Raw genomic sequence first — 22,713 nt, forward strand, 5'->3', positions numbered from 1 at the left:
AATGTATTAAAGACTTTCATGTAAGAACTGACATTGCAACACTGCTAGAGGAAAACAAGCAGAACATTCCTTGATGTGTAGCAATATTCTGATCCATCTTCTAAGACAAAGAAAATAAAAACAAATGAGACCTAATTAAACTTCAAATCTTTTGCAAAGCAAGGGAAACCATTGACAAAATGAAAAGACAACTTACGGAATCAGAGAAAATATTTCTAAATGATAAGGTCTATGGGGGGTTAATGGGCTTCCCTGGTGGCTCAGACAGTAAATAATTCATCTGCAGTGTGAAGTCCTGGGTTCAATCCCTGAGTTGGGAAGATCCCCTGGAGGAAGGCACAGCAACCCACTTCAATATTCTTGCCTGGAGAATCCCCATGGACAGAGAAGCCTGGTGGGCTACAGTCCACGAGGTCAAAAAGAGTTGGACATGACTGAGAGACTAAGCACAGCACAGCACGGTGGGGGGGGGGGGTGGTTAATATTCAAAATATGTAAACAGCTCATACAACTAAATATCAAAAAAATTGAAACAAAATTTTAAGTGGGCAGAAGCTCTGTGTAGATATTTCTCAAAATTAACATACTGATGGTTAACAGGCACATGGAGATAACCCTCAACATCACTAATTTTTAGGGAAATGTAAATCAAAAAGGCATTGATATATCACTTCACAACCAAGTCTACAAACAATAAATGTTATCGAGGATGTGGAGAAAAGGGAATGTTTATACACTATTGCTGTTTAGTTGTTATCATGTCTGACCCTTTGCGACCCCATGGACTGTAGCCCACCAGGCTCCTCTGTCCTTGGAATTGGTGGGAGTATAAATTGGTGCAACCACTATGGGAAACAGTATGGAAATCCCTCATACAACTAAAGATAGAATTACTACATGATCCAGCAATTGCACTCCTGGGTATATATCCAGAAAAAAAAAATGAAAACACTAATATGAAAAGCTATATGCAGCTTATGCAGCTTAATATTCATTGTTGCCATTGTTCAGTCACTAAAAGTGAAAGTGAAGTCGCTCAGTCTTGTCCGATCTTTGCGACCCCACGGACTGTAGCCTATCAGGCTCCTCCGTCCATGGGATTTTCCAGGCAAGAGTGCTGGAGTGGATTGTCTTTTCCTTCTCCAGGGGATCTTCCTGACCCAGGAATTGAACCCGGGTCTCCCGCATTGAGGGCAGACTCTTTACCGTCTGAGCCACCAGGGAAGCCTGTTCAGTCACTAAGTCATGTCCAGTTCTTTTCAACTCTGTGCATTGTAGCATGCCAAGCTCTTCGGTCCTCTACTATCTGCTGGAGTTTGTTCAAATTCATGCCCATTGAGTCAGTGATACTATCTAACCATCTCATCCTCTGCCATGCCATTTCCTTTTGTCTTCAATCTTCCCCATAATCAGCCTTTTCTAGTGAGTCAGTTCTTCACATCAGGTGGCCAAGTATGGAGATTTAGTTTCAAAAACAGTCCTTCCAATGAATATTCAAGGTTGATTTCCTTTAAGATTGACTGGTTTGATTTCCTTGCAATCCAAAGGACTCTTAAAAGTCTTCTCCAGCACTACAATATGAAAGCATCAATGTTCATAGCAGCACTATTTATAATAGCCAAAATATTGAAGCAACCCAAGTGCCTATCAACAGGTGAATGCAGAAGGAACATGTGAATGGATAAGGAATGGGATATTACTCAGCCATGCCATTTTCAGGAATGTGCATGAACCTAGAGAATATCATGCTTAGAAAAAGTTGAACAGAGGAAGACATATATCATATGATTTCACTTTTATGTGGAAGCTAAAAAATAAAACAGTCAAATGTATATAAGTGAAACAGAGACAGACTCACAGATAGAGAAAACTAACACTTTGTGACCCCAAGGACTGTAGCCTGCCAGGCTCTTCTGTCCATGGGGATTCTCCAGGAAGAATACTGGAGTGGGTTGCTTCCCACTCCAGGGGATCTTCCCAATCCAGGGATATAAACTCAAGTCTCTGCCATTGCATGCAGATTCTTTACCATCTAGCCATGAAGGAAGCCACCAAAATATATGAGTATACCAGAAACAGAGAAAACAAACTAGTAGTTACCAATTGAGAGAAAGGGACAGGAGTAAGAGGTATAAGATTAAGAGATGAAAACTATAAAGTGTAAAATAGATAAATATCATAAAAAGGATATATTAGATAACAAAGTTCATTTCAGTTCAGTTGCTCAGTCATGTCTGACTCTTTGCAGCCCCATGAACTGCAGCACTCCAGGCCTCCATGTCCACCACCAGCTCCTGGAGTCTACCCAAACTCATGTCCATTGAGTTGGTGAAGCCATCCAACCATCTTATCCTCTGTAGTCCCTTTCTCCTCCTGCCTTCAATCTTTCCCACAATCAGGGTCTTTTCCAATGAGTCAGTTCTTCACATCAGGTGGCCAAAGTATTGGAGTTTCAGCTTCAACATCAGTCCTTCCAATGAAAACCCAGAATTGATCTCCTTTAGAATGGACTGGTTGGATCTCCTTGCAGTCCAAGGGCCTCTCAAGAGGCTTCTTCAACACCACAGTTCAAAAGCATCAATTCTTTGGCACTCAGCTTTCTTTATGGTCCAACGCTCACATCCATACATGACTACTGGAAACACTATAGCCTTGACTAGACAGACCATAGTTGGAAAAGTAATGTCTCTGCTTTTTAATATGCTGTCTAGGTTGGTCATAACTTTCCTTCCAAAGAGTAAGCATCTTTTAATTTGATGGCAGCAATCACCATCTGCTGATTTTGGAGCCCACAAAAGTAAAGTCAGACACTGTTTCCACTGTTTCCCATCTATTTCCCATGAAGTAATGGGACTGAATGCCATGATCTTCGTTTTCTGAATGTTGAGCTTTAAGCCAAATTTTCACTCTCCTCTTTCACTTCCATCAAGAGGCTTTGTAGTTCCTCTTCACTTTCTGCCATAAGGGTGGTGTCATCTGCATATCTGAGGTGATTGATATTTCTCCCGGCAATCTGGATTCCAGCTTGTGCTTCTTCCAGCCCAGTTTTTCTCATGATGTATTCTACATCTAAGTTAAATAAGCAGGGTGACGATACACAGCCTTGACGTACTCCTTTTCCTATTTGGAACCAGTCTGTTGTCCCATGTCCAGTTCTAACTACTGCTTCCTGACCTGCATACAGGTTTCTCAAGAGGCAGGTCAGGTGGTCTGGTATTCCCATCTCTCTCAGAATTTTCCACAGTTGATTGTGATCCACACAGTCAAAGGCTTTGGCATAGTCAATAAGGCAGATGTTTTTCTGAAACTCTCTTGCTTTTTCAATGATCCAGCGGATGTTGTCAATTTGATCTCTGGTTCCTCTGCCTTTTCTAAAACCAGCTTGAACATCTGGAAGTTCATGATTTAAGCTGAAGCCTGGCTTGAAGAATTTTGAGCATTACTTTGCTAGCATGTGAGATGAGTGCAACTGTGCAGTTGTTTGAGCATTCTTTGGCATTGCCTTTCTTTGGAATTGGATTGAAAACTGACTTTTTCCAGTCCTGTGGCCACTGCTGAGTTTTCCAAATTTTCCTGGCATATTGAGTGCAGCACTTTCACAGCATCATCTTTCAGGATTTGAAATAGGTCAACTAGGATTCCATCACCTCCACTAGCTTTGTTCATAGTGATGCTTTCCAAGGCCCACTTGACTTCACATTCCAGGATGTCTGGCTCTAGGTGAGTGATCACAGCATCATGTTTAACTGGGTCATGAAGATCTTTTTTGTACAATTCTTCTACGTGTTCTTGCCACCTCTTCTTAATATCTTCTGCTTCTGTCAGGTCCATACTATTTCTGTCCTTTACTGAGCTCATCTTTGCATGAAATGTTCCCTTGGTATCTCTAATTTTCTTGAAGAGATCTCTAGTCTTTCCTATTCTATTGTTTTCCTCTATTTCTTTGCATTGCTAGCTGAGGAAGTCTTTCTTATCTCTCCTTGCTCTTCTTTGGAACTCTGCATTCAAATAGGTACATCTTTCCTTTTCTCCTTTGCTTTTCGCGTCTCTCCTTTTCACAGCTATTTGTAAGGCCGTCTCAGACAGCCATTCTGCTTTTTTGCATTTCTTTTTCTTGGGAATGGTCTTGATCCCTGCCTCCTGCACAGTGTCATGAACCTCTGTCCATGGTTCATCAGGCCCCTGTCTATCAGATCTAGGACCTTAAATCTATTTCTCACTTTTACTATATAATCATAAGGGATTTGATTTAGGTCATACCTGAATGGTTTAGTGGTTTTCTCACTTTCTTCAATTTAAGTCCAAATTTATCCTGTAGAAACATTTTTGTTGTTGTTGTGTTGTTGTTGTATAGTCACTAAGTCATGTATGACTCTTTTGTAACCCCATAGACTGCAGCTCACCAGGCTCCTCTGTCCATGGGATTTCCCAGGCAAGAATATTGGAGTGGATTGCCATTTCCTTCTCCAGGGAATCTGACTCAGGGATTGAACCTGTGTCTCCTGCATGGGCAGGCAGTTTCTTTATGAGCTGAGCTACAAGGGAAGCCCAAGAATACTGAAATGGGTAGCCGATCCTTTCTTCTGTGGATCTTCCCAGCCCAGGAATTGAACCGGATTCTCCTGCATTGCAGGCGGATTCTTCACCAACTGAGCTATCAGGGAAGCAAATACTATACCATTGGTTAATGCTGTTGCTGTTAAACCACTTCAATTGCATCTGACTCTTTGCAACCCCGTGGACTGTCTAGGCCACCAGGGTCCTCTGTCCATGGAATTCTCCAGGCAAGAATACTGGAGTGGATTGCCATGCCCTTTTCCAGGAGATCCTCCTAACTCAGAGATCGAACTGTGGTCTCCTTTAGCTCCTGCACCACAGACAATTTATTTACCACTGAACTACCAGGGAAGCCCCTGTTTCCATTTAAAAGATAATTCTAGGGCCCAAAAGACTGAAGGAATCACTGGACATACATGTACCCCTGCTTCTGACCCTGTGTTTTGAGGATTATCAAGCTGTATAATATTCTATGAATGAGAAATTTCTTCTATGACCAAAAATAGGACCTTTCTGACAGATGTGTAATTTGGCCATTGGAAGGGAAGCAGTTGCCAGGCAATCCATAAAGAGCTCCTAAGGTTGATTTTCAGATAGTATGTTGATCTTTCTGTGCATGCTAAGTCGCTTCAACGTTGTTGGACTCTATGTAACCCTATGGACTGTAGCCTGGCAAGCTCCTCTGTCCATGGGATTCTCCAGGCAAGAATACTGGAGAGGGTTCAGGGAATCTTCCTGACCCAGGGAGTAAGCCCATGTCTCTAGTATCTCCTGTATTCCAGGCAGATTCTTTACCTCTGAGCCACTGTGGAAGCTCTGATCTCTCTGTCTCCATTCACTTTTCTCATCTTAAGTATTTATTCCAAAAATGGACTGTCTCTGTGACCTATATGAATTCTAAATTTAAAGTCATCAGATTTAATATTATAGCAGATTTACTTCATTGCATTTATCATGAAACTTGCAATTCCATGTGGTCAGTGATCATATCTAATTGGTTTTCACTTGCCTATTTAATGACAAGCCCTTCTTGCTAATTAGAGGTTCATCTTATACAAATGAACTTATTTACAAAACAGAAACAGACTCACAGACTTAGAGAATGAATTTATGATTACTGGGAAGGCGTAGATTGGAAGTTTGGGACTGACGTGTACACACTGCTATATTTAAAACAGACAACCAACAAGGAACTACTGTAAAAAAAATAAAAATTAAAAAAAATTAAAACAGGTTCATCTTAGATGCTCAAAACTTTTCCTTAAATCCTAATTTACTAAGTAAGTGAATTATAGACTGCATGAATAAAATGGCCCCCATGTGTCCTTTACTTAACAAAATTGTAACAATCTTCAAAATCCTATTTTGAGTATCCTCTTTACACTCCAATCCCAAATCAATTGATTGAATCAAAACACTTTATCCTATAACAGTAGGAAAAGGTATTAATATTCAGTAAAAATACTGTTCTTAATTCACTTATTTTGAATCAATCACTTACTTAATTTTATTATTAACTTCTCCTTATACATGGCTTATATCTGTACCAAATTGTTATATGCTAGATTACATAGTCTGAATCTCACAAAAAAACTAGTTATTTAATGAAGACCTTTTTCCCCAGTCACTTGTTTAGCTTTTACTTAATATTTCATACTAACTACCACATCCCCTTTGCACTGTGTGTGAAGTTCTTTCATTTTTAGTCATATATCTTCTTGTGCATATTTCTGTGTGCTGTGGAGAGTGTGGCTAGAGAAGTTGGAGGAAAAAGAAATAATACAGGTGTAACTAATTTTGCTCTATTTTACTGACAACAAATAATACTGACTTTAGCTGTCAGCTTGAAAATAAAATGTCATTTCAAAAGTATGCTTATATTATCAAATTTTTCCCTTCTTAGAGAGAACCTAATCTTACAAACTCCTATATTTTTATATCATTAATCAAGGCAACAATCTTCATTGAGCCAAATTACTACCTCTGCAAAGACGGCACAACTCCAAGCCAATCCTGTTCACTTGTTTTGTATAGACTGCAGCAATTCCACTCTTCCTTAGCCCATTCTGCGTAGATAATAGAATGAATGAGATCCAAAATGGAATGTAGAAGCCTTGCTTTGAAAAAGAAAGTCATATGAATCACAGTCTATGAGTTTTCTCACCATTGATAACACTTTATATATAGATATATTAGCACACAATTTGTAATTCACAGTGTTGGAGTTATTTGATTCAGAATCATTCTCAAAGCAATTAATTTATAATGATTTCTTCTTCTTAAAGTCTATACGAGCTCTTTGCACTTAGTATGTATTAAATAATTTTATAAATATCTTACCATCACAGGAATCACCTGATAGCAGTAGTTGTCTGTTTTGTATATAAACGTATATGTCCCTATATCGTTTACATAACTAACTATAACTAAAACTCAGCCAGAAAAGCAGTCCTTGTAAGCAGTCAAATATCTGAAGGCATTATATGACTTATTTAAACTAAATAACTTGCAATTAATCATTTTTTCTACCCTCTTCTGTGTTGCAGCCTCACCTACAAACTAGTTGTCCTCATAGTGGACATAAATAGTTGCTGTAGCCTGACTTACATAGCTTCCTTTTTCAATACAGGAAGAGGCTGCTTCCCACAACCAATCAATAAATTGCTTCACTTTAATTGTACCATCCTGAATCAATCACTGCCACCAGAGGATTACCATATACTGGTTAATGTGTTAGAGTTACATAGGGCAATGTCACACATTTCGAATGTCAAACAATTTAATTGTATATGCATAATTGCTGTGCTTATATTGAAAGGCATGGATATTTGAGTGGTATTCCTGTGAGTATATGGGCTTCCCTGGTGGCTTACATGGTAAAGAGTCTGTCTGCAGTGAAGAAGATCTGGGTTTGATCCCTGGGTCAGGAAGATGCCCTGGAGAAGGAAATGGCAATCCACTCCAGTATTCTTGCCTGGAGAATTCCATGGACAGAGGACCCTGATGGGTTACAGTCTAGTCCGTGGGGTCAAAAAAAGTTGGACACGACTGAGCACCTAACACTATCATCCTGTGAGTGTGACAGGTGTGGCTCCTTGGCTTCATTAATCTTCCTCAAATTGTATATTACTGAGCTTGTATTTGTTGTATATGATACTTGTGAGAATAACTTGTGAGCATCAGTTGTGATCTTTTGGAAACGGCATTTTAGCACAGACGCCCTTGTGGGATCCCTTTGAAGACTGCAATCTCTACTGTTTGAGGGAAATCAAAATTGACACAATGGAATTAAAACACCAAAGCAGTGCTCTTAACTTTTTAAATTGTGATTTAATAAAAGTCACTGTTTACATTTTTTCATGTTTTCACAAATTAAGACACTGCATTTATCAGAAGTATTCTTTCTTACCTACCAACACTTTCAAACTTAGCTGGTGGACCAAACCTGAACAAAATTTTTGGCCAACCCAATGCTTCCTAAGATTTTTGAGAGAAAGAACCTGATTCAGAAACTGACACTAACCCAGGATACAAAAAAATGAACTAACCTTATTTTGTTGCTATTCTTATTATCTTCCAATTTTATGCTTAATGGCATAATCTATTTTTTTCCAGTTTCATTGAGATGCACTGGACGTAGAGCACTGTATAAGTTTAAAAGATGTATAGCATAATGATTTGACTTACATATATCATGACAGGATTCTTACAAATTTAACATCATCTTATATAGATCCATAATCTCATCATTACAAAAAAAGAAAAAAAATATTGTGATGAGAAAGATCAATTCTCTTAACAACCTACAAATATACCAAAAATATGGAATCCTTCACAAATGCACATGTCATCCTGTACAGGGCCATGTTAATATTCTCTGCATCGTTCCAATTTTAGTATATATGCTGCCAAAGCTAGCACAATCTATTTTTTAATGTCTATTTCAGTAACCTTCCATCTTTACCAGACAAGCAATTCTTTTCAAAAAGTTCCATATTTCTTTACATCAAACTAAATAGTGAGGAAATGATAATCTGTGGTGCATTTTACCAATCAACAAAGCAGAGAGTCTTTCTGAAATATTTATCTTAAGCCTCAGAATTCAAACCCTGTACATGCTTTTCTGGATTATCCACAAGGTCAAATAATAAACCGTTTGATTTTACATACTTCCTCTTTGCTGTTTGCTACATCTGCTCTAACATAACAAACGAAGTACTTGATGAGAACTTGGTGGAGGATGTATATAAATAAACTGAATTTCAACTTGAAAGTTATTAATTGTGCCTAGCATTAGAAGTCCAATGCTGTAAAGAACAAGATTGCATAGGAACCTGGAATTTTAGGTCCATGAATAGAGGCAAATTGGAAGTGGTCAAACAGGAGATAGCAAGAGTGAACACTGATGTTTTAAGAATCAGTGAACTAAAAGGGTCTGGAAAGGGCAAATTTAGATCAGATGACCATTATATCTACTACTGTGGGCAAGAATTTGGGGTATTACTTTGCTAGCATGTGTTCAGTTCAGTTCAGTCACTCAGCCGTGTCAACTTTTTGCGACGCCATGGACTGCAGCACTTCAGGACTTCCTGTCCGTCACTAACTCCCAGAGCCTTCTCCAACTCAAGTCCATTGAATCAGTTATGCCATCCAGCCATCTCATCCTCTGTCATCCCCTTCTCCTCTTGCCCTCAATCATTCCCAGCATCAGGATCTTTTCCAGTGAGTCAGCTCTTCCCATCAGGTGGCCAAAGTATTGGAGCTTCAGCTTCAACATCAGTTCTTCTAATGATTATTCAGATGTGATTTCCTTTAGGATTGAATGGTGTGTTAGAGAGATGTAACATATTTATTGCAGTATCTATCTGCCAAATACTGTATTTCAAATAATGGTTTTCTCATCACAGTAATATCTTAAATAGGGTAGGTACAAAATGAATGTGGTCTCAGTGCTACAGTTTTGCTAAAAACTCATCTACTAATTTAAATGTCTTACCTCTCTAAATTTTTGAAGACTAAATTTAATTGCCACTTAGAGGCAAAATTTCACTCCAATAGTATTAGTTTTGAAGTATTAAATACTTAACCTTCTACATAGGGTCAGCTGCCTGTTAACTGAAAGGCTTTATCATATTTTTCAGTATATATTATATCCACCTATTTTCCATTCAAATAAGTGCACTCAGGCAGATATATTAGTTTCCCAGCCTATAACAGAGATAGTTATCATCCATTCCTCTTAATTTGCTGCCTGAAAAAAAAATTCTTGGAAGTATATTTGACCGATTTTAATGCACAAAGGGCTCATATTGACCCCTAAATAGCAGATGGACACAGAGTGATATAATAATATAGCCACCTTAGTTACAAATTGTATTTACATTGCTTCTTAAGAATTATTAATTCCAATTTTAAATGTGATTGCTGGTCAGAGTTGGTAATAAGCTTTTTTTTTCTGATTATTCCCTAAGTTAGTCAAGGTTTAGAATCCAAACACTTCTACTTATAAAGAAAATATAAAGTCTAATGAAGACAAAGCAGACCCCCCCCCCAAAAAAATCATTATGAATGGTATATTGCTATAGAAGTCCTGATTTCCACTCTTAGAAAGTTTTTATAAAGCAGTAAGCAGCTTTTGTCATCATTTCTTAAATCAGTCATCTAGTCAATAAGTGTTTCCTGGTGACTCCGTCAATAAGTTTCCCTCTTGGCTCAGATGGTAAAGAGTTTTCCTGCAATGCGGGAGATTTGGGTTCGGTCCCTGGGTCAGGAAGATCCTCTGGAGAAGGAAGTAGAAACCCACTCTAGTATTCTTGCCTGGAAAATCCCATGGACGGAGAAGCCTGATGGGCTACCCACTATGGGGTTGCCAAGAGTCAGAGACAGCTGAGCAACTAACCTACAGTCAATAAGTATTCGTTGAAGAATGACTTTGTGTCAGACACTTTTCTGAGGCAAACAGTGAACAAAAGAGGCAAAGACTTTCCTTTGTGGAGTTTACATTGTGGAAAGATGGATGGGTAGGTTTTACATTGAGTTTTAGTTAGGAAACTAGTTTTTATTAGATTGGGTTTTAGGTAGGAAAATGAGGAAGAAAACAAATAATTTTTATTTTACAAGATAATTCAGGGTAATGATAAGTGTTATAAAAGGAAGAAAAAATGTAGCATATTTATGGAATACATTTTAAATTTGGTTGGTTCAGGAAACCCATCTGTAAAAGAGATATTAGAGATGTTTTCTGATGAGTCCTGTCCGTATGAAGTAGAACATTAAGAAAAACAACCTATTGGAATATTTATATTTCTTCAAAATGTAACCCACAGAGGTTTGACGATATTTATATTTCTGAAATGTTCTGAAAATATATGAATGTAGTGTTTTAGGTTAAGCTATTTATGGAATAAAAGAGGTTTCCAATGACTCCAGAAAAAATATAGGAGAGCCATCTTGAATCCAATTTTTCTGTTTGGTCCCACTGTAACCAAATTTGTTAATCTGAGTGCTCAGTTCAATTATCATTTACTATCTCTTTCATCATAGGAACGTTGCTCAATTATTTCAGCTATCACATTTTAGGTAATTCTCTAAAATAGTTTTTACAAACTATTTAAGAAACATTTTTTGCTGTTTCAGCCCACAGTAAGAAATACCGTTTATTTTGCAACCGAATACTTACACACACACACACATACACACACACCACATGCACATATGGCTAATGCTTTTGGTTTTTAGGTATTTTTGTTATTTCATTTTAAAAAATGCTTATTGCAGGCTTTCTGAACTGATTTCCTGACCCACCAATGGATCTCAACTGAAAGATTGCTCCAAAAGTCATTCACTAATATGCACACTCTAATCTATATATTAAAAACAAAAACAAACAAGTAGGCCAATTACTATAGGCTAATAAGTTATTTACCCTTTCAGGGAAAAAAAATAATATAGTTCTACAATATTTGGACAAACACTAAGTTGAGTGAAAAAACAAAATTATCTTTTTCTTTGCCTCTAATTTTACATTTGCTAGGATGGCAATGATTATATTTAATGAAGTAATACAAAGAATTTCTTTACTTACAAGAAAACTAATTTTCTCTGTTCTGGCCCCCCCCGTATTGGTCTCATTTACCCTCTAGAATGAAGAAAAGAAGTATTTAAAAATTTAGCAGTAGAGAGCTCTAAAGGGAATTATGGTGAAAGAGCAAAAGATATCAGTTTTTAAACTTTACAATGGTACATCTAACATTTATAAAACAAACTTTTAGCAGTTATACTTGAAATGTTTACTTAAATTTATTCTCAAATTTTTTCTCCACCTCAAGTGACAGTGTAACATAATAGATTATTCCAAAACAACATCCCACACAAACAGATTTTGTCTTCAGAATATGTATTGACACACACATTTGATATTATGGAATTTACCCACAAGCCACAGTAAAATAGTCAACAGACTTTTGGAGTCTGTGGATTTCACCCAAATGAAAGCCAGCCCTTACATTTCATTCCTTGTTTTCAACTCTGACATGATTAGCCTTTTTAAAATTGTTGCACTGAGATAACTTTTTTAATTTTACATTTATTTTGTAAAATTAAGATTGTATAACTTTTAACCCAGAAAGCCAAGTGAGTTCTACAGATTTACGTAGGAAGCATGCAGACATTGTTGGGTCTTGCAAAATGTCAGCTAATTTCTAGGGACTGGGTGTTGGTAGTTCAAGTCCTGCACCTTTCTGACTTCTTTTCTACTCTGGGTTACCCCAGGGTCAAGCCACCAACTCTGCTGTAAACATTTACAGACTCTATTGTAGATTATGTGGCAGGGCTCCACTGTGAATCCCACAAACATACCCCATCTACTGATTTCGACCACTTGACCTACTGCATTCATCCTTCTAAATTATTTCCCATGGCAATTAACACACTCTTGCCCTTGGCTCATGTGAGGTAGTGCTATTACACTCAGGCCTCTTGAATAAAAGATGCTCCCACCCCCTGGCTTACCTTGAAGTTTCCTGACAACAGAAGGTCTCTCCCCAAGAAATTCTCAAACACAACACAAAACACAGGCCTTGAAAGTACCTTATGCAGATCTGAAAAGATGCTTGATTAGCTATCTCTTCACTCTTCTCCAAGGCAACCTCCACTTTAAACTCTGGTAGAACTGCGGGCCACAAATACTTTTTGTACTTAAGAAGGAATTATTTTCAACAAATTAACAATCTTTTTCTTTATGTTTTAAAAAGAGATGTCACACATTCTCATGGTGGATCACACGATCAGAAATCCACATATATAAGGTTGTTTTTTTGTTTTGTGGATTTTGTTTTTTAAATCAACTTTACCAAGGCATAATTTATACAGAATAAACTGCACCAATTTTGAATATACAGTTACATGTATTTTGACACTGTATAACCACCAGCATAATCAAGATCATGTTCCAGACACTCATATAAATGAAATCATACAGTGTTTACACTTCTATGTCTGGCTTCTTTCACTCAGCTATTTTTGTTTCGTTTCACCCATGTCGTTGCATTTATTAGTCCTTTTCATTGACAAATAGTATTCCATTATACTTATATAACATAATTTGTTTACTCATCACATGCTGATGTACATTTTCAGTTTGTATATATACTTTGTGTCTCTACTAAAATTTATTATACTATGTAGAAAGTTGTTCAAATCCATACATTATGAGACACATATGTTAATTCCATAAAAATTCTACCAAGTAAAATTTGAAAACATCTGAAGGGTATTTTTAATTGTATTCTATTAATAAATATGGTTTCTTTGGAGGGAATGATGCTGAAGCTGAAACTCCAGTACTTCGGCCACCTCATGTGAAGAGTTGACTCATTGGAAAAGACTTTGATGCTGGGAGAGATTGGGGGCAGGAGGAGAAGGGGACGACAGGGGATGAGATGGCTGGATGGCATCACGGACTCGATGGACGTGAGTCTGAGTGAACTCCGGGAGTTGGTGATGGACAGGGAGGCCTGGTGTGCTGCGATTCATGGGGTCGCAGAGAGTCGGACACGACTGAGCAACTGAACTGAACTGAACTGAATACAGTTTAGAAGGAAAACAGACACGAAGACTTACTGACAACCATCAGATTCTCCAAAGTTTCTTCTCAAGTTCTGTAATTCCCAGTGAACAATTCTGCAGTTTTTGAGATTCTAATTCATTCAGCCATGGTAATTGAGAGCAGTCTCACATTCCCATGAAATGTATCTTAAAATGAATTCTTACTCTTCCTTGAACAATCTACAATGCACCTGTTTTTTTCTTCACAGATTATAATTCAGCATGTTTAAGCATTTTGTTAGATGAACAAGAAAGTGAAAGTCCTTGATCTGAGGAAGCAGCTAAATAAACATCAGTTGGTTTCTAGGAACTAGTCATCTGACATATTAAAATAAATGAAATACCCATCTTCTGGTTCTTCTTAATTCAAAGATAGGTAGCAGTTAAAAACAAAGTTACCAAAAATATTCAGAGGCTTTAGAAGTTTTCTATATTACCTCTTGCAGTGAACTTGACTGACAAACATCTCAGCATAAGGTTCATTTATAGAAACTTCTGTTTTGAATTGAATACAGTCATAAACTCCACATTTCTATATTACTTAATTACAAGTGTCTGTTTGTGGCAAATGAGCTCAACTTTTTCATGTTTAGACCAAATATGTCATGTTCTTTCTGGCCAAGAAGTTAGAGCCTATTTGGAGAAAAAATAATCTAAAGAGTGGAAAAAATCTGGTACGTATGTTGGCTGTTCCTGGCTTTCAGTATAGAATTAAATTAGAAGGGAGAATCCGGAAGTGATTAGAAATATGAATCCAAAAGCAATCAGGGGATTTGCCTAACAGTTCAGAGGTTAAGAGTCCACCTACCATTGAGGGGAACACGGGTTTGATCTCTGCTTTAGGAAGATTCTTCATGCCATAGGTCAACTAAGCCCATGTGCCGCAAGTGAGTCCACATGCCCTAAAGCCTGTTTTCTGTAACAAGAGAAGCCACCACGGTGAGAAGCCCATGCATTGTAACAAAAGAGCAGCCCAAGACCATCACAACTAGAAAAAGCCCGTGTGCAACAACAAAAACTGAGCACAGCCAAAAATAAAATAAAAATAAATTAATAAAATTTAAAAAAACAATCAGGATAAAAGAGGGGCAGAGACAAGGAAACCTTCCTCAGGTAGAAGGGAAGTAATGATGACCATCTCTTCCCTCCTTCAAACATGTTTGGAACTAGAGAGATGCCATTACCCTGCACTCTCAGTCATTCAGAATTATTATTCAGCCCCATCCCAAACCCAGTCTTCTTAAAATCATGGATTTCATTTCAATCTTTAATGTGTTTCAAAGAAAAGGAAACACAACATATTAAAGACTTCAAGAATCTAGCACATGCTTCTTCTTGCCATGATTTAAAAAAAGAAATTTACATGCAAACTATCCATTCTCCATTCCAGCTTCAAGTTACCCACCAGTTTGATAAAATTGTCTTGAATTTTTCATCCAAATTATTCATACATTGTGAACAAAGTGAAGGAGGATAAAGCCCTGGAACACACAACCAAATCCCTTTTTCCAGGTTGCTTAATGGTTGGCAGCTATGGGAAAAATTTTTATTGCTTCCAATCTATCAAATTTTAAGCATTGAGTCAAGGTTTTCATCACAAGAGGCCTTGTCAAAGGCTATCACTATACCCTAATCTCATCTAATAACACTGTAACCCAAATCGTTACTCTTTGTGAAGCCATACTAGTTTCTAGTTACCATCATTTCCTTATCTAGATGCACAGAATGGCACTAATTTCCACAAGTCATTTTACAAGAAAACGTGAAATCTGAATTTCTTTCTAAAATTTTTCTTAATATCTTGTATCACTAGTAAAAATACATAATTAAAGAAGAATCCCCTAGTTTTTCTCTATCTCTCTATATCTTTTTCTCATTATGATGGAGGGAGTACGGTTCCTCCTCTAAAAGCCAACATTTTTTCATTCTTCTTTCTAGACCCCATCAACTTCCTTATTATCATGGAATCCAAGTGGTTAAAGCATAATAAGATGGGACAATGGTGAGAAGTGAATTCGGAGGGACAGGCATAGGCCAAACCCCAAAAGGAACATATGCTTTAAGCTTTGCAAGAAGACATTTAAAGAATTTAAACAAATGATGATATAGTCTGATTTGATTTGAATGAGTGAAAAAAGCAAATTCAGTTGATTTGGGGATTGCATCTTCATACATACATGATTTGTTTTCAATGAGATTTCCTGAATGCAAGAGGTTGCAGGAGAGATGTAGGGTCCAAAAGATCTACAATGACCTCTACCAATGCTTGTGCCTGAGACTAAGTCAATGGGAGTTTTAACATTCATGCCTCAGCCTGCCACCTCCTTATTTAAAATGCACTTTGTGTCCTGTATGATATTGAATATGTGCATTGTTTCGACAGAAAGGGAAACAAATAGGAAACAAACTTAGACGAGGGAAGCTGTACCTAGGAAAATCCTCCTACTGCAACCATCTGTCTCATCTGATCCCAAGAGAGAATTCTAATCATGTTATCATTTCATTCCCATTTCAGGCACTTTGCATTTTTATATATGCTAAAGAATTCAGCAAGTCATCCAACTGGCAGGAGCAATAGGAAAACTTCCTTTAGAGCACAGGTGTACAAGCAAACAAATTCTTTCTGTGCTTGAAAACTGATCCTTCCATAGAGCAAACTTCCCAGCAGCATGCTGCACTGGCAGGAAGAGCTGGAGGAGCCCACAGCTGTCAGGTAGAGGGAAGAGATGTGATCGGCTCCTCTCACCTTCCAATGGAGTCGGGAATAGACGCTGTCAACCTGAACTGTCGTTTCCCAGCCACACTACCAATCCGGGTTTATTAAAGGCAGAGATAAGTCACTCTGTGTTTTTGTGAAGGAAAAAAAGAAACTGAGGGAGGAAGGAAGGATGGAAAGAAGGAAGAAAATAAGAAAAATCAAGCAGTGGAGTATTAAACTCAATTGTTAGGTTTAAACAACTGCAACTAGCTGGTTAATTCTAGATGCCTTGGAGAGATAAGCTCATGTCACTTAGGCTACATAGGGCACATCCTTTAAAAGTAAAACAGTGCCAGGAATATATCAAAGTAGCGTTAAAGAGAATAGTAAAACATAATGCCACAGTAAACCCTAAGCTCTAAATTTATCACTGGAACCTGGATGTGTGCATGCTCCATAGCTTCAGTTGTGTCCAACTCTTTGTGACCCTGTGGACTACAGCCCACCAGGCTCCTTTGTCCATGGGATTCTCCAGGCAAGAATACTGGAGTGCATCGTCACGCCCTCCTCCAGAGGGAACCTGGGTATATCAGTAAAATAGAAAGACTTCCAGTCATGATTGTGCTTTGTTCTGGCACTGAATCACAAAAACTGTGATTCCCGCTTAAGAAATTAAATCATTGACTATCTCCCAAAGCGTATGTTTTCCAAATATTTTCGAAACCTGAAGCACAGCTGAGGAACATCAAAAAGAGTTTAATGAAACAGTTTTAAGTGGGATAGATTATTCAAAATCTAAGCCACTTCAAATTGCTTTATAGAGTATCTCTGCTTCTTAGGAACCTTAAAAAAAAAAATTCCCACGGTAAAGAACCACTTTGATATTATACGTCAAACTTTTCCAATATTTACTACTTTCTTCAGTCAAATACCAGAGCATAACTGAATGCCACGTAACTACTTTGCTTTTCTTTCAAATATGACACAGCATAAGCCGCGAAAACAAGCCCACACAGCTCTCCACCTTGTATATTTTGAAGATGCCTCTGATCCCTTCTGTTGTTTTCCTTGTATTCCTGTGTACATCCTAAGTCTGGACAATGAAAGACTGTTTCCATCCCCAATTCCTATCCCACCCATTATTTAAGTTAAGACATCTTTAGGGTTTGATGGTGATAAAATTTAAGGCATCCCAAGTTTAATCAATGTTCTTCTTAAATCTCACAACTAAGAACCTCATGTGTTAAACACCATTTCACAGTAGGCGTGTTTTAGCCCCTAAATTGGTCTTGAAAACTGAATTACAATATTTGCTCTGACAACACATCCAGATTAAATTTCCACTGACAATAGCTAACACGTTATCACTCTTAAAGCTTCTTCATTGCCTACATTTCTATCTAAACTTTTGTTGCCAGTGGAGTAAAAATGCCTACCAAGTCCGCTTTTACCTAACCCCATAACATTCAGTAAATACAGTTTGTGCATTTTTGTTATGTTTGTCAATGTGAATCTTCTGTTCACCTCCTTTTTTTTAATTTAAAGAAGAGATAGCAGATGTTTTAAAGTAAAACTTTGGCTAAGCAGTAGTTTTTCAGGTGTAAACAGAAATTGTTTCTTTCACAGGCATTGTACACTAAATTCTGCTGCATTTGAAAACCTGTCAGCTTTATTTTGTACTGGGATTCAGAATCCCCTTTTTGACCAATATTATATAAAGTTCCTCTGGGAAGATAATGTGCATGATTGCAGGCTTGCCTGTTAAAATCCATAGCTCTTTATGCAGTCATGTTTTCACCTATGAATTATGCATGAAAGCGGATCTCATTACATTTCATTTTCTTTACAGCGGCGTCCTCGCTTCTAGACGGTCCCGGGTTCCCATCACCCTCGCTCCCCTTACCCTGCAGCTCGGCTCCCATCTTGATGCCTTCATAGCATTTTAGACAAAATGGGCGTGTTTAACTTGTCACCTCCTGCCTGGTATAAATTATTCACTGGAGCTCTGCACAGAGTTGTGAGATAACCAGCCTGGACTCAGGGAAACTTCACAGGCTGTGTGTGGGAATCCAACAGAAAACCCAGATGGCCCTTCTCTACCAGTTGCCCAAGGCAGAGGAGAAACACTGCCTTGACTCCAAAAAGCAGCCTCCTTTTAAAGCTGAAAAATTCCTCCGCTCTGTTTCATAAAATAGAAATTAGCTATAAACGTTGGTCAGTGAGATGGGCGTGTTTCAGTGTTTCTGTGTTTTTCCCAGAACTAAAGGTCAAGGAACAAAGCCCTGTGGTTTTGTCTTTTTTTTTTTTTTTTTTAAATGAAGCCATTGGTCTTCCATACCTGACAAGATGAATTAAATGTGGAGAAAAGATCACAGAATTTAATCAGCACAGTCATTCAGTGTATGTGGTCAGGAACAATCACTCAAAGAAGCATATGGAAAACTAGGTTAGTATGTTTGTGTGTGTGTGTGTGTGTATTATGAGGATTTTTAACTAAGCCTCTATCTCTGATTTAAAACGTTTCCTTGTAAGATACTCCACTTAGAAAAAAAGATTGATTTTGCCTATGTCAAATTATGCCATTCACTATACCAGTGCCATATTATGAAAAGGGGTCACATAAAAGCAAAAGAAATAACCCCAGAAGAATCAAAATTCATATAAAAAATGTGATGAACAAATTAGCTTCTTATTTTTCCTATCCAATTAAATATTTTCTTGGAATCAATGAAAATTATGCAGATAACCAAGGGCAACTTTCTATGGGTCTAGAAAGGTGAAAGGCATATTGAAGTTTATTTCTAGACTAAGAAGACTTGCTCAACTTTAATTTTTTCTTGCAAGAATATTGTCATAGTGACAAGACCTTTCATATCCTGTCATATATTCTTTCTGACTAAGAATTGAAACCTTCTTAAAGTGAAGCCCAACGAAATGACTCCTAAGCTTGTTTCTCTAGAGGTAATAGAAGTATCGCTTATGGTTCTGACACTATGCTTTTGAAATATATTTTTTAAATGTGGAATTTTCTGATATGTGAGTTCATTATCAAAGTTTTATACTTTATAAAGTAGATATTTTGCTCTCATTTCTATTTTTTCCTGAATAATTATGGTTGTAATATATTTTCTAAATACATATGTGTATATATAAATATACATATAATGCATATTTCTATAGCTTTTGTGTGTGTATAACACACATATACAAACACATATACCAACAACCTTATGCTCAGTACTCATGTTGCTGAGAGATGGTGATGTGACTCATAAAGAATATGAATAATAAATCAAAAAAATTCTTTTGTCCAATTACATTATCAATTGTTAAGCTACAGGAAGCTGTGAGTTTTTCAATGGATTCCTTTTTAACCCCTCCTGACTTAAGGGAATCTTCATTGTGGTCATGGGATAGTAATATGGAACAACACTTTTACACTCTCAAAGTAGTATTTATTGAAATAAACATATGCTTTTTTGATAAGTATACCATTTCTTCCTAACAATGCAATCTGTACTTGTGGTGGCCATGCAGTCGTAACTTAGAGATCTAATGGGTCTGAACCTCAGTCTGTTTTTATATAAACACAAAGAAAGGAATTGACATTTGCAACAGATTGCAATTTTCTTTGAAAACATCATTTGGCATAATGATTGGCATTAAAAGAATGCCATTTAACTCTTGGCTGAATGAATGATCCATTATTATTATAGATGGCTCTATAAAACATTGGAAATACACAGAATATATGAACATAGTGCAATATCAGTATAGGTGAGTGTGAGTGGTTCAGATTCTGACTTATTATCAACAATTGTCCTGTTGTTTCCCAGCAACAACTATAGACTGAACTCCTGGAAAAGCACTTGTTATACCCAATTTGACTTCCAGGAAACTTATTCAGTGAAATGATTTGAGTAACTAGAGCAAAGGACATAATTATTGGTATGTAGTAATTTGATTGACCACTGGCACCAGAGTATTTGTATTAAATATTTTCAACTGGAGCCTGGGTTTAAATTTATTCCAGTTTGTCTGCACTCTTGCCCATTTTAAGTGTTATTAAAAACATTGAGCATAATCTAGTGGAAATAAAATTTTACCTAACGATTGATGTCACATTTGCTTGTTTATGTTTTCTCTTGTGTAAATTGTTAGTTTCCACTCTTCAGTTTTCACAAGCAAGGTACTATTTCCTCTGGGAAGAAAATATATCAAACTTGTGAGTATGAAGCATGTAAGATTCACTGCTCTGTATGGCTTTACGTTGCTTATTCTCTGTTCCATACTCAGATCTCCTCCCTCTTGCAAGGTGCAATAAACATGAAGGAAAGTTGGGTAGAGAGGGCTGTTTTTCACTCTTTCACCCACCCCCATGTATTCATTGACAGAAAATCTCCAGCAATATATTTACCTAGGAAGGAGTGCTACAGAAGATTTTGTTGTGTTATTACCTACTGGTAATTTTCTATTATAACAGTGACTTAAAGAAGTTGAAAATGAATAGGCATTTTGCATCTACCAATCATGAACACAGTGGCATACATTACTGAGTCCACAGGCATTTCATCACTTAAAAGAAAATCCCCTCAAATCATTTCAAGGATATTTCAGATTTGTGTGTGTTGTATTTTACCTTATAACTAAAATAGTTTTTTTTTTCCCTTTTACACTCTAGTCTTTAATATCTGCCTTCTGCCCCAAGTAAGCAATTTCTATTCCTGATTCAATGATATATATATTCAGAAATTTAGGCTGCAAGAAAAAAAATCAAAACAACATTCTATCTAATATTTTGTCTAGAAGTAGAAATGATTAATTAAAGGAATGATTTATCAATTACAGGGCAAAGTACAATAACAAGGCCAAGGAAAAATATACATTGCATACACCCAATGCTTTTGTTTGGGTAAAATATGAGATGTAATGAGATGGTACTCTTACCTTGATTAATTCCAAACTGCCTATCTCACTTATTCTAGTGCCTCACCCTCTCTTCTAATCACATTGGCACAAGAACTTTTTTGTCCTCACCAAATGAATTATTTGCAATGGCAATATTAATACATTTGAACTGAATTGAATCAAGTTGCTTTAAAAAATAAGATATAGTAATGGGGTCAGAGTACAAATTATTTCAAGAAAGCATTGTATATAAGGACTCCCCTGTAGCTCAAATGGGAAAGAATCTGCTTGCAAGGCAGGAAACCAGGGTTCAATCCCTGGGTCAGGAAGATCCTCAGGAGAAGGGAATGGCAATCCACTCCAGTATTCTTGCCTGGAGAATCCCATGGACAGAGGTCCCTGGCGGGCTACAGTCCGTGGGGTCACATAGAGTTGAACAAGACTGAGTGACTAACACACACAGATACACACACACACAGACACGCCAATAATTATAGATTATTTAACAGATAGTCGACTCAACTGTAGAGAAAAAGTTTCAAAGATATCCAAGAAGTTATGGATGATGTTGAACATATAAAGGCTCAAAAAAATAAGCAGACTTGTAACTTGCCAGTTCTAGTGCCTACAAAAGACTCAGTCAAAATGGCGTTTACTTACAGCAAGAGATAATTTCTATCAAATGTTAGGATGTATTTCTTCCCTTCTCTGAAATCTACCAGCATGTATTGCCTGAATCAATCATTGGAGAATAAATTGAATATCACTTTATGACATTGTTATTGCTTTATTAAAATGCTATTTTACCTATTGTACTGTCTTTTAGTTTATCCTTTGATTCTGAGCTTGAGATCAAATGCTAATCATTTCATTCCTCACAAGATATAACTCAATTTATCTCACATATTTGCCTCTGAGAAAACATACTTTTGTTTTTGATTGATTTGATCTTTACACCTGGTGTCTTGAAAAATTATAAAAGTAAGGGTAGATTTGAATGATCTAAGGCTGTCGTGCTCAGAATCAGAGGAATGGACCACATGATCTCTTTGATGACCCAAGTGTTGTTATAATATATAAGGTATGATTACCAGCCCCTGTAATAGCCTCTAAAAGAATAAAAATTGAGGGTTAAAAGTGTAATGAAATGCAAATGAAACTGTCCTGGAAACAGAACTGCATATTTTATTTGTTTCTTACAGAATCTAAAACATAGAGACTGTTAATATTAAATACTATCAACAGTATTCTAGTTCTAAAATAATGGCAGAAATAATTCATAGTCAAATTGCAGTTACTAGTTTAAAGTAAATGATACCAAATATTACCAAATGTGGTTGCATCAATTCTATATTAAGAAGAATTCTAAATATCTCATGTTGTCTCTCCATTTGCTATATTTCCTATCGGTGTCAAAACATTGAATAAAATTTAAGATTATAGTT

At 37.0% G+C, this 22,713-nt stretch overlaps 1 non-coding gene across 1 annotated transcript; it reads right to left on the reverse strand.

Annotated features, from left to right (window-relative positions):
• Positions 1–8,373: 8,373 nt before the first annotated feature.
• LOC114116518 (U6 spliceosomal RNA) lies at positions 8,374–8,478 on the reverse strand. The gene has a single exon (XR_003590421.2). It is a non-coding gene; the product is annotated as a U6 spliceosomal RNA (small nuclear RNA).
• Between the last annotated feature and the right edge of the window lie 14,235 nt (positions 8,479–22,713).

This window comes from Ovis aries, chromosome 9 (assembly GCF_016772045.2).
Source record: "Ovis aries strain OAR_USU_Benz2616 breed Rambouillet chromosome 9, ARS-UI_Ramb_v3.0, whole genome shotgun sequence".
NCBI lineage: Eukaryota > Metazoa > Chordata > Mammalia > Artiodactyla > Bovidae > Ovis > Ovis aries.